The sequence below is a fragment of the Octopus bimaculoides genome, chromosome 9 (assembly GCF_046866305.1).
Source record: "Octopus bimaculoides isolate indiv1 chromosome 9, ASM4686630v1, whole genome shotgun sequence".
Classification (NCBI taxonomy): domain Eukaryota; kingdom Metazoa; phylum Mollusca; class Cephalopoda; order Octopoda; family Octopodidae; genus Octopus; species Octopus bimaculoides.
In genome coordinates, this window is record NC_142936.1 from 56,863,965 (window position 1) to 56,876,829 (window position 12,865).

General features: G+C 35.3%; 1 protein-coding gene across 2 annotated transcripts in view; it reads right to left on the bottom strand.

The window, feature by feature from the left end:
• The window catches only part of LOC106867580 (uncharacterized), a 486,010-nt gene that overhangs the window by 302,447 nt on the left and 170,698 nt on the right, over window positions 1-12,865 (bottom strand). The window contains exon 2 of one of the 2 annotated variants that reach the window (XM_089357550.1): window positions 6,447-6,522. The gene's annotated coding sequence lies outside the window, so the exon portion shown is untranslated. Of the gene's footprint in view, window positions 1-6,446; window positions 6,526-12,865 lie in introns of those variants that run through there. The other variant, XM_089357561.1, reaches the window with a different exon arrangement.

Here is a 12,865-nt window from a genome sequence, read left to right on the forward strand (position 1 = left end):
AAAAGACACCATTTCGAGCGTGGCTGTTGCCAGTATCGCCTGACTGGCCTTCGTGCGTGTGACACGTAAAAGCACCTACTACACTCTCTGAGTGGTTGGCGTTAGGAAGGGCATCCAGCTGTAGAAACTCTGCCAAATTTAGATTGGAGCCTGGTGTTGCCATCCGGTTTCACCAGTCCTCAGTCAAGTCGTCCAACCCATGCTAGCATGGAAAGCGGACGTTAAACGTTGATGATGATGATAGAAGGTGAGTCACAGACGAAAAAAGGTGCTTTAAGCTCAATTTACAACATTGTTTCGTGCTGCTTAAACAAGGTGAATAATCCTCTGCACCTTAGTCAAGCCTTACTTGGAATTATTACTTGCAACTGTCAACAATGCAGCGAGCTACTCAAATGATTCAAACTCTACTATATGGATGAAGATACAGAGGACCATATGTAGAAATGTACATATACACATTTACACAGAGAAAGACAGACACACACAGACACACATACATATATATCTAAATATATATCTTACAATTGTTTCAGTCATTAGACTGTAGCCATGCTGGGGCAACGCGTTGAAGAATTTTTTGGCCAAATGAATTGACCCTAGTACTTACTTTTGTTACGTCTGGTACTTATTCTACCAGTCTCTTTTGCCGAACTGCTAAGTTACAGAGACATAAACACATCAACACCAGTTGTCAGTGGTAGTGGGGGACAGACACAGACACAAAAACACACACAGATATATATATATATATATATATATATATATATACATACATACATATACATACACACACATATATGTGTGTGCATATATATATATATATATATATATATATATATATATATATATACGACAGGTTTCTTTCAATTTTCATCTACCAAATCCTCACAAGGCTTTGGTTGGCTCGAAGCTATTGTAGAAGTTACTTGCCCACAGTGCCACACAGTGGGACTGAACCTGGAACCATGTGGTTGGGAATCAAGCTTCTTACCACGCAGTCACACCTGTGACTAGGTCATTATTTAGGATGTGTTTATATACATAAATCAGATGTGAATATGCATAACTATGTAAATTAACAACTCCCATAGTTTTGTAATAAAACCATCAGTATTTAATAACCACATGCTTGCATGAGTCACACAGAATTTGTGAGAGAGATTTTCTGTAGTGGGTGCTCTTCCTGTCACCAACCTTTAACTATCTCCAAACAAAATAATATTTTTCCTAAAGCTAGACATGGTTTTAATGAAACAGTTTATTTACAACCATCATTATTTACAACCATCATTGTGATGTCTAGATAAAGGTGTACACACACACAGACACTTTTTATCTCTTTTTACCTTTTACTTGTTCCAGTCATTGGACTGCAGCCATGCTGGGGCACTGCCTTGAAGAATGTTTAGTCAAATGAATCAACCCCAGTACTAATTTTTTAAGGCTGGTACTTATTCTACTAGGCTCTTTTGTTGAACCACTAAGTCACGAGGACATAAACACACCAACACTGGTGGAAAGGAACAAACACAGACACAAAGACACACACAAAGATATATATATATATATATATATATATATATATATATAAAAATGAGAATGTGTGTCTGTCTGTCTGTCTGTCTGTCTGTGTGAATCCCTAAAACTCGAGAACTACGCAACCAATTTCATTCAAATTTTACACATGCCTTACTTAGGGTTCCAGTTGTGTTTTAGTCAAAAAAAATTATTAACTTCTTGCAGAGTTCGAGCACACCGCAACATAATATCTCCTCCACTATTTAAGTATTACGTGTCAAAAGTGAAACAAAAACACTCATGTCAAATACTTTCACTTTAAAAATGAAACTATTCCACTAACTGAAACAATCACATTTCGATACTGTAGTGACAGATACTTTCACAGAGAGAGAAAGAGAGAAAGAGAGAGACAGAAAGAGAGAGACAGAAAGAGAGAGACAGAAAGAGAGAGACAGAAAGAGAGAGACAGAAAGAGAGAGACAGAAAGAGAGAGAGAGAGAGATGTATATGTATACATATACATGTATATGTACACCATTTCGATACTGTAATGACAGATACTTTCAGAGAGAGAGAGAGAGAGAAAGAGGAGAAAGAGAGAGAGAGAAAGAGAGAGAGAGAAAGAGAGAGAGAGAAAGAGAGAGAGAAAGAGAGAGAGAGAAAGAGAGAGAGAGAAAGAGAGAGAGAGAAAGAGAGAGAGAGAGAAGAGAGAGAGAGAGAAAGAGAGAGAGAGAAAGAGAGAGAAAGAGAGAGAAAGAGAGAGAGAGAGAGAGATGTATATGTATACATATAGATGTACACGTATATGTATATATATATATATAGATCTATACATACATGTATATGTATACATATGTGTAGATGTATATATATATATAGATGTACATGTAATATGTACACATATATACATATATACATGCATACAGATATCTATACATATATACACCCATCACACACACATACACATGCACACAAACACACACATTAGTCATTTGTTTTCTTATCCAAAACTACGTCAAAAGTACTGAATGGATCTTTATGAAATTTTGCCATGTCCATAAACAAATATCAGGGTCAAACACTGTCTGTAGCTGGTCTTCTCTTGGAAGAGCCCTGCTTCTCACATGGACAACTGTATGTTGGCTGCTCAAGAGTGGGCAGCAACAAAAAACCTATTTGTATATGCTCCACAAGGGAAAACAAGGAACATAGTTTACAATGAGGTGTTATAATCACAACAGCAAGAAAGTATGTACATGATCACCTTCTTTTACGAAACTTCATTGACTTTCATATATTTATATTGATATACATATATATACGTGTGTTTGGGTGCGTGTGTGTATATACATCTCTATATATAAAGATGATGCGTAGTCTAGACGGCGTTTTAGATTTCATTATTCTCTTTAACCCGGGCAACGCCGGGTATTTCTGCTAGTATATATATATATATTCAATATGCTTCTTTCAATTTCCATCTACCAAATCCACTCACAAGGCTTTGTTTGGCTCGAGATTATAATAGAAGACACTGGCCCAAGGTGCCACACAGTTGGACTGAACACAGAACCATACGGTTGGGAAGCAAGCTTCTTACCACACAGCCACATCTGCACTTGTATATAATAATAATAATAATAATAATAATAATAATAATAATAATAATAATGAACTTATTGTATTCCGTGCTCAGGTGCACTACAACTCATCAGAAAAAAATAACCAAAACTGCTTGAACAGTACATAGAGTATGCACAAGAAGTGAACAGTGAATAAGTCTTTTAAAAAAACACCATGGTGGGCTTCAGGTGTACTGTTGGCAAATTTCAGGAAGCATGGAGGTTTTGAAGGATGTAGTTGTCCTGATAGCTAACAAGTGATGCAGGTAGTTTATTCCATGCCTCGGCAATTTTGAGCATAAAAAATGTTTCTGAAAGTCATGTGTGCTGTGTTGTTTTTTGATTTTGTAAGCATGTCAATGAGTATTAGATATATGGAATTCATAAAGGTATCCAAGGTTGTTGGTGGCAAGATGGTGGGTAATCTTGTGGGTGTCTACCAAGTTAGTTGCCAGACGTTGGAGCTATAACCAATGGGCTTCTTTCAGTTTCCCTAGGTTTTTGATCAGCCTAGAGCTATTATAGAAGATACTTGAGTGGCATGCAGTGAGACTGCACTAATGACTACAAAGTTGGGAAGCAAACTTCTTAACAACACAGCAACGCCTGTACCTATATTACATCATTTCTAATGATAATTACTTATGTAAACCAAAACCCCTTCAAGACAAATTAATTTTCCTTAGAAACAAAGTAAAAAGAACATTTGACAAACGTGTAACTGTATCTTATTACGGAGTTCATATGATCCATCATATGGTGACATGCTGATAAGTAAGCAAGCACAAGCATACATTAACAGAAAAGTAACAACTGAAGTTATTTCAACTTTAGTTCTTCACACACAGACTAACTGCAATATTAAATTAGAAAATATTTTCCCAATATGTGTCATTGAAACTGTGGTAACCTGAAAAGTTGGCAAAATGCAATTTGACAAGTAAGTACAATGAAACTCAAGATGGCAACAGCTACCATGCAGTGGAAGCAATCCACCAACAATGTGGGTAATTTTCAAATATTCAAAGACTTGGGGTGATATTTTTATTACCTAAAAAGTCAGTGATAATAACTTAGGTAATTTGCCACAAATGATAAAGTTGGCTCTACTCTGCAATGAAGATAATGGGCAGAACAAAAGAGGGTTCAATGACAAAGTGTCTGTTACAAATGCATCTCTACATAATAACAGTGGGTATAAATATTGATTGGTTTGTTGGTAGATTTCTTCAGTCACATTTGACATTGTATAGAAAAAAGGGAAGGGAGAATTCACACAAGAGATGAAAAATGGGTGCACAGACTTGGCTTGGTAGAAGACAATGAGTAAATGAATGCTACACACACACACACACACACACACACACACACACACACACACACACACACACACACACACAGTGAAAAAGAAAGGATCAGTGACACAGGAGAAAGAGAGGGAAGATAGATAGGCAGACAGACAGATAGATAGATAGATTGATAGATATATAGATAGATAGATAGATAGATAGATAGATAGATAGATATATCCATACATACAAAAGTACATACAAACACTTATAAATGTGTGTGTGTGTGTGTGTGTGTGTGTACTTATATGTAGACACATACACATGCACACACACATGCATGAAGGGGGCTCAGTGATTGGTAGAGTGAGTTGTGCACAGACAAGAGCTGGTTTGAGAAAGAGGGAGGTGTGGGAGTGGGTATGATCTTCTTAATATAAAATCAACACAGAGAGTAATTTTATTAACATTTTTTTTTGATTTTTCCCTTTTTAAATATCGTTTAATTTGATTTGATTTTACAGTAATATGTTTCTTTTAAAAATTAGCATTCATTTCATCATAAGCACTAAGAAATTTAATAAAAGTAAAAATATAATTAATGCATGTATACAATATTAAACACGATGGCAGAAGTATATTTCCAAAGTTACCGGTCCTATAACAGGTAAAACTCTAGTATAAATCATAAGTATGGTCTGGGAAAATAAAATAAAGTGGCTGGAAACCATGGAAGCAAAAAGGTTTCAATACTTATTTATCTTTATCTATTATCTTTTACTTGTTTCAGTCCTTTGACTGCGACCATGCTGGGGCACTGCTTTGAAGAACTTTAGTGGAATGAATTGACACCAGTGATTTTTCTCTTTTAAGCCTGATACTTATTTTATCAGACTCTTTTGCCAAACTGCTAATGTCACCGAATCCTGTCCACCTTCACTCAGTATTTCTCTCACACCCTTCATCTTTACACCGTTTCCAAAATCCAGCTCAGCATTCCCTCCATCTGAAGCTCACTCCATACACATCTTCCACTTAATGATACCTTCCACATTAGTTAAACCTCTCATACTACTACATTTTCGACTTCACTCAGTACACTCTCTTCACTCCATCACCCTTCCTGCATTCTACACATAGCCACTTTCCTATTCTTCCCACCTCATCATAAGCTGTACAACTTCCTATCACCTTAATTTTTCTTATATCTTCATACCTTTAGCTTTCATATATTTCCTCCACCTGTCCACCATCTCCTTCAATCCATTCAGACTTTCTGCTGTTAAACCTTAGGTTGTCTGCACACAACAACATCCATGATAAACCTGTTTTTATGCTTCCTTCTCTAAGCCATAAAAATATAATAAAAACTATTAAAGTAATTTCAGTAATTTAATATTTGTGGTTCAATATTGATAGATTTAGCAATTAACGCTACTGGTAAACAATTTCTTGCATTGGCACAGTACCAATCAGAGAGAAAGGATGTAATCAATTAACCCTTTTTCATTGGAAATCAGATATATCCACTCAAAATTTTGTTATATTTAACTACAGAAAGTAGTTTTATACACCAATCTATCTTTTGTTGAGGAATGTCATGTTTGGAAATATTTTTTGTTGAGACATGTCAAGTTTTAGGCAACGAGACTTGCAGAAAATTCCTATCCTATATTTTGGGGCAGACATTTAGTATCATTACTGGAATAACCATGAAATTTAATTTCACAGTTAAAAAGTTAAATAGATTCCTGATATATTATTGGTATTATTTTATTATTTCCAGAAGAATGACAACCAAAGTTTAACCCAGAGCAAAATTTGAGCTCAGGATGTAAAGCTATGAAAACTAAATTCAATATTTTTGCCACTAACTTTGTCACCCTTTCAATGCTGATTTGATTTGATTGCAAACAAGGAATTACAAGGAGCAACAAGGATCTGATATATTTTTTTTTTTTAGTAAAAATTAAGACAAAAGCAATTTTAACTGAAGGAAAGAAATCATTACCTGAAAATATAATGCCTTGATTAGCAATTCATTAGGCCTTCATCTGTGGACAATCCATTGGTGATAAAGAGGAAATCTGAAAAACAAAATCAGAGAATGCAATTTTAAAAGTTTATAAATACGGTAAATTTAAGTATGATTCAAAATGAAATATTTAATTAATAGTAATTCAGTTAAGTGCTAACTTTATTACTGATGATATTTCAAACACACACACACACAAACATGCACACACACACATGCACACACACATGCACACACACACACGCATGCATGCACACACACGCATGCATGCACACACACGCACACACTCACATATGTGCTGTATGATAATTGAAAATTATAATTTCCTGTAATGTTAAAATAAACCAAACAGCAAGATGCTCACTATTGCCTTTCTCAAGACAATTTTAGAGAGAAACACATAAGTTTCCATTACCTAATATTTAACACAATCATCCAGTTAAATAGTGTTGAATTTACAACAAAACTTAAATTAACTTTTTCAAATGAGTAAGGTGTGAAAGAATTGTATATTTCATTGCAGAATACAAATATTTTATATCAGAATATAAATTAACAACAAAATAGAAATGCAAGTAATAAGAAAAGTGGCAAAAAGCCTTTGAAAATATAACAAATTTGGAATAAACAATTAAACAGCCAAACTTGAGTTATCAATTGAAGACCAACCATAACATCATACTGCAATCAGAATTAGTGAAAACGTCTTGAAATACCTGACACTACAAAGAAAACATTTCAAACAAAATTCAAAACAGAAAAAAAAATTTTAATTATCATTTGTATTAAATATTATGCTAGATGGTTTAATTCATATTTAAAATACATTTTAACAATAAGCATTCTTTTGTAATAGATTATTGAAATAAAATAAAAAGTAAGAGAGAATAAGAATAACTTCTATGGTAATTCCTAAACAATAGGATATATTATTGATAAAAAGAAGTCTTTGAAGAACAAAAGTATATTACTGTCTTTTGAAAACATAAACTCTCTAACTATTTCCAAGCCAGTAAGAGACAATCAAACTCAGCCAAAAGAAGTAAACAAATTAGGTAAAAATCAACAGAGAAATAATTTCAAATTTGCTTACATCGCTAACTAAAAGGTAATAAGTCTAAAACTGAACGATATTAAAATTCTTTCTAAACAAACAGAATTTGAAAGCCAAATGAACCATTAGCACGCTGGATGAAATGCTTAGCGGGTATTTCACCCGTCGTTACATTTTCAGTTCAAATTCCACTGAGGTGGACTTTGCCTTTCATTCTTTCAGGGTGAAACACTGGGGTCAGTGTAATCGACTGGTACCTTCCCACAAAATTTCAAGCCTTGTGCCTTTAGTAGAAAGGATTATTATATTTGACTGTCATAGAGTGAAAACATCTTTTTTGATTATCCCTTCAAAACACATTATGCTTAGTGGCATTTTGTTCATCTTTATGTACTGAGTTCAAATTCTGCTGAGGTCAAACTTTGCCTTTCGTCTTTTTGGGGGTCAATAAAATAAGTACTAATTGAGCATTGGAGTCAATGTAATCAATTATCTCCCCCAACACATTAAAATTGTAAGCCTTGTGTCTATGGCAGAAAGTATTATCATTATTATTATTATTATTATTATTATTATTATTATTTTATGTTTGACTTTTGTTTTGCATTTGTACAAGTTGGATCCAAGTCTCACCCAGAGACCTCAAGAGACAACAAGTTAGAAGTTCATGTAGGTGTTATGCCTAGGGTACCATATATTTGGATTTGTACAGTTTTGTTCTAGTGAATGTTTAAGAAACCATAAGAAAATTATGTGTTTGTTTTGAAATTTGAGATCACATAGACAGTATTTTATGTAGGATATGGGCAGTTCCCATGAGCACTATCTTTTGAACTTCAGCCATTTTATTATTATTATTATTATTATTATTATTATTATTATTATTATTATTATTATTATTATTATTATTGTTATTATTATTATTATTAAGGCTGTGAGCTTGCAGAATCATTAGCACACAGGGCAAAATGCTTAGCATACTTTGTCTGTCACTACATTCTGAGTTCAAATTCTGCCAAAGTCAACTTTGCCTTTCATCCTTTCGGAGTCGATAAAACACTGGGGTTGATGTAATCGACTCATCCCCTTTTCCAAAATGGCTGCCCTAGTAGTAATATTTGAAACCATTATTATTATTATTATTGTTATCATTATTGGTGATTTGACTCAGGATCATTCTTATTCCTGGTAGAGTTAATGTGGGTAGCAGGTTACTACCTCTAACCTTAGGTATCCGCAAGCTATTATTATTATTATTATTATCATTATTATTATTAAGGTGGTGCAATGGCAGAATCGTTAGCACACTGGCCAGAATACTTAGCTGTATTTCGCCCGGCACTACATTCGGAGTTCAAATTCTGCCATGGTCAACTTTGTCTTTCATCCTTTTGGGGTCAATAAATTAAGTACCAGTAAAACACTGGGGTCAATGTAATCGACTTAATCCCCTCCCCCAAGCTGCCCTTGTGGCAAAAATTTGAAATTATTATTATTGTTATTATTATTACCAATTTATTTGTGTTTTAGCCTAAATGGACATGTTCTCTTTCATACTCACAGGGGCTTTGTTGCGTTTTGACTTATCATTTTCCAAAGGAATGGTTGTTCATATTTTTGTTGTGTCATCTAAATGTATTAACAAGGATTGGGTGAGAATTTATCAAATCATTTTGTATGCCGTTTAAAAATAGAATTTTTAAAAATCTTGTTTTAAATATTTTTCATTCAACTAAAATAAAGAGATTCAACCTTCAAAACAAAGAGACAACACCCATAAAATCATAACCAAAAAATTAGACACAAAAGTTATGTAAACAAAATAACACAGACATTTGTAGTTTAAAAATACACAGAATGAAAGGGAATGTTTTCTAATAAATACATCATGCAGGTAGCGAGCTGGCAGAATTGTTGACACACCAGGCAAAATGCTTAGCAGCATTTCGTCTGTCCTCACATTCTGAGTTCAAATTCCACCAAGGTCAACTTTGCCTTTGATCTTTTTGGGACTGATAAATTAGGTACCAGTTGAACACTGGGATTGATGTAATTGACTTACCCCTCCCTCAATATCACTGGCCTTGTGCCAAAATATGAAACCAATAAATACATCATGCATTATTATACATACAGGTAGCATTTAGCAGAATCCTAATGGAGAAAATAACAACAAATTTTTTTTTTCAATTCCATTACTGCCAACAAGGAAATGTTGAGGATGGACAAATTTCAGTCTTCAGAATTGTGAAAGAATGATATCACTGGGGAATCTGTCTCCTTGCATGAAGAATTATACAGGAACAGACAAGAGAAAGCTAATGTACCTTTATTTTACAAAAGATGAGAGGGCAGGGCTTTCATTAGCCCTTAAGAGGTCAACTAAAACAGGTTCAAACCACAATAACTGGGCCAGTGTAGCACAAAGGTGACAGTGAATGGCATTGGCAGTGACATTGGTCTCAAGCTCATCATCTTTGTAGGACAATAAGGTACAAGGTGGTAAGTACAGAGGCCACAAGAAATTACGTGTTCGGAAAGGGCCAGTGTGAACTTTGAAGTGCTAATGGACCTTAGAAACTACAAGGTTATTCCAGAGTTGCACAGGAATTAGTAACAGAATTTGCATCAACAACATCAGCAGGTCCTGGAAATTGCTGTCCCCACAATATTGCCAATCACTTACTGTCTCCCACACTACTTCCAGTCACATCATCAGTTGAAGTTCCAAAAATGGTTATGGTCGACTTGTCCCAGGACAAAAAGACAGTGACCAGGGATCTTTTCCCTACTAACCACAACCAGTAGTGCTATGCCATCAAAAGCTACACTGAGGTTGATGTGAAGAGCAAGCAGGGATGGCAGAGACAGTACAAAAGGAAAAAGAGAAAATAAAGGCTTTCCTAGAAAACAGCCCATTCTGAGTGAAAGCAAATGGAATGTGCAAAGAGGAAAGTCTTCCCAAAGATATGGTCCTTGTAGATATCCAAAACAACAGCACTTTCTATGAAATTAATACAAGACCTCAGACAAATTGAGGAAACTGACTGGCATTTTGGAGACTTTGCCTTTCATCTTTTTGAAGTTTGATGAAAAAAGTACAAATTGTACACTGGGTCAATGTAATCAACTTACCCCCCCCCCCCTCCCCATAAATATCAGCTGCTTGTGCCTATAGTAAAAAGGATTATTATTGATTTGACTCAAGTTCGCTCTTATTCCTAATAGAATTTATGTGGGTTTAGGTGTTGAGCTGGCAGAAACGTTAGCACAACGGGCGAAATGCTTAGCGGTATTTCGTCTGCCATTATGTTCTGAGTTAAAATTCTGCCGAGGTCGACTTTGCCTTTCATCCTTTCGGGGTCGATGAAATAAAGTACCAGTTAGGCACTGGGGTCGATGTAACCGACTTAATCCCTTTGTCTGTCCTTGTTTGTCCCCTTTATGTTTAGCCCCTTGTGGCAATAAAGAAATAAGAATTTATGTGAGTAGTGGGTTACTATATTAGTAACCTTAGGTATCCACTAGCTTTCAATAGTCTTCCAAGTGCTAAAGACTCTCCTTGTTGTTGTTGTTGCTGCTGCTACTACTACTACTACTACTATTACTATTATTATTATTATTATTATTATTATTATTATTATTATTATTATTATTATTATTATTAAAAGATTGAGTAAAGAAGAGTTTGCAAACTGAATTCTCAATACAATCTCAGTTCTTGGTGAAATTTGTCCAGTACTGAAAATGGGTATCAGTTGCGTCTAAATTATCTGCTCTCTTTTTCAACTATCAATAAAAGTCTTTCATGTTTCCCCCAGCAAGAAATACCAGCAATACACACTGAAGGCAGAAAGCATTTCAGTTGGCTCTAATATTTATCTTTTTTCTTTTTACTTGTTTCAGACTGTGGCCATGCTGGGGCACTGCCTTGAAGAGTTTCAGTTAAACTTATCGACCCCAGCACTTAATAGTTTTTTTGTAAAGCGGTCTCTTTTGTTAAACTGCTAAGTTACAGGAATGTAAATACAACAACACTGGTTGTCAAGCAGTGGTAGAGTACAAACACATACACAAAGAACAACACACACACACACACACACATATATAACAAGATTCTTTCAGTTTCTGTCAACCAAATCCACTCACAAGGTTTTAGTCAGCCTGAGGCTATAGTAGAAGACAATTGTCCAAGGTGTCATGCAGTGGGAACCATTTAATTGGAAAGCGAACTTCTTATCACACAGCTATGCCTATGCCTCTTGAATTTTTTTTTTTTTAAATTGCGTACCTAAGAAAGAAGATCATCATCATCATCATCGTTTAACGTCTGCTTTCCATGCTAGCATGGGTTGGACAATTTGACTGAGGACTGGTGAACCAGAAGGCTGCACCAGGCTCCAATCTGATCTGGTAGAGTTTCTACAGCTGGATGCCCTTCCTAATGCCAACCACTCCGAGAGTGTAGTGGATGCTTTTACGTGCCACCAGCATGAGGGCCAGTCACATGGTACTGGCAACGGCCACATTCAAAAAGGTGTTTTTTATGTGCCACCTGCACGGGAGCCAGTCCAGCGGCACTGACAATGACCTCACTCGAATGATTTTCTAGCATGCCACCAGCACAAGTGCTAGAAGGCAACACTGGTAACGATTACGCTCTAATGATGCTTACAAAAGCCATATCATAGAAGCAGAAAACCACGAGACCCCTATCCATGTCAAAAATTAAACTTTTGTACTTTAAGCAATGAATATATATATTTATTTATGCAAGCCAATGACTAGACACAGTTTTTGGAGGATGATGCTGATATAATAATACAACAACACATGAGACATACTAAATATAGAATTCTAAAGGAGAAGCCTGAAAGTTCAGTGACCTATTGTAACCTAAGATGAAATATTTGAATTATCCTTATGGATAGAATGCAGGAAAAAAAATCATAAGACACAGATTCTGGTGATTATGTCTGGATCATACAGAGCAGTAATTTAACTACAATGTTGCTCTTGATACAGTTGCAATATGACACTGGATCATTTAATGTAATGGTTTCCATAATGAAATAGCAAAGAGAACATCAATAAAAAAAATTTCAAACAATGCACACGGCGGTGCATCAGCATGGCCGCAGCTCTAAGCTGAAACTATATAAAAGATAAAAAAAAAAAGAAAAAAGATAAGCACAGGTGTGGATATGTGGTAAGAAGCTTGCTTCCCAACCACATGGTTCTGGGTTTAGTCCCACTGTGTGGCACCTTGGACAAGTGCCTTCTACAATAGCCTCAGGCCAACCAAAGCCTTGTGAGTGGATTTAGTAGACAGAAAATGAAA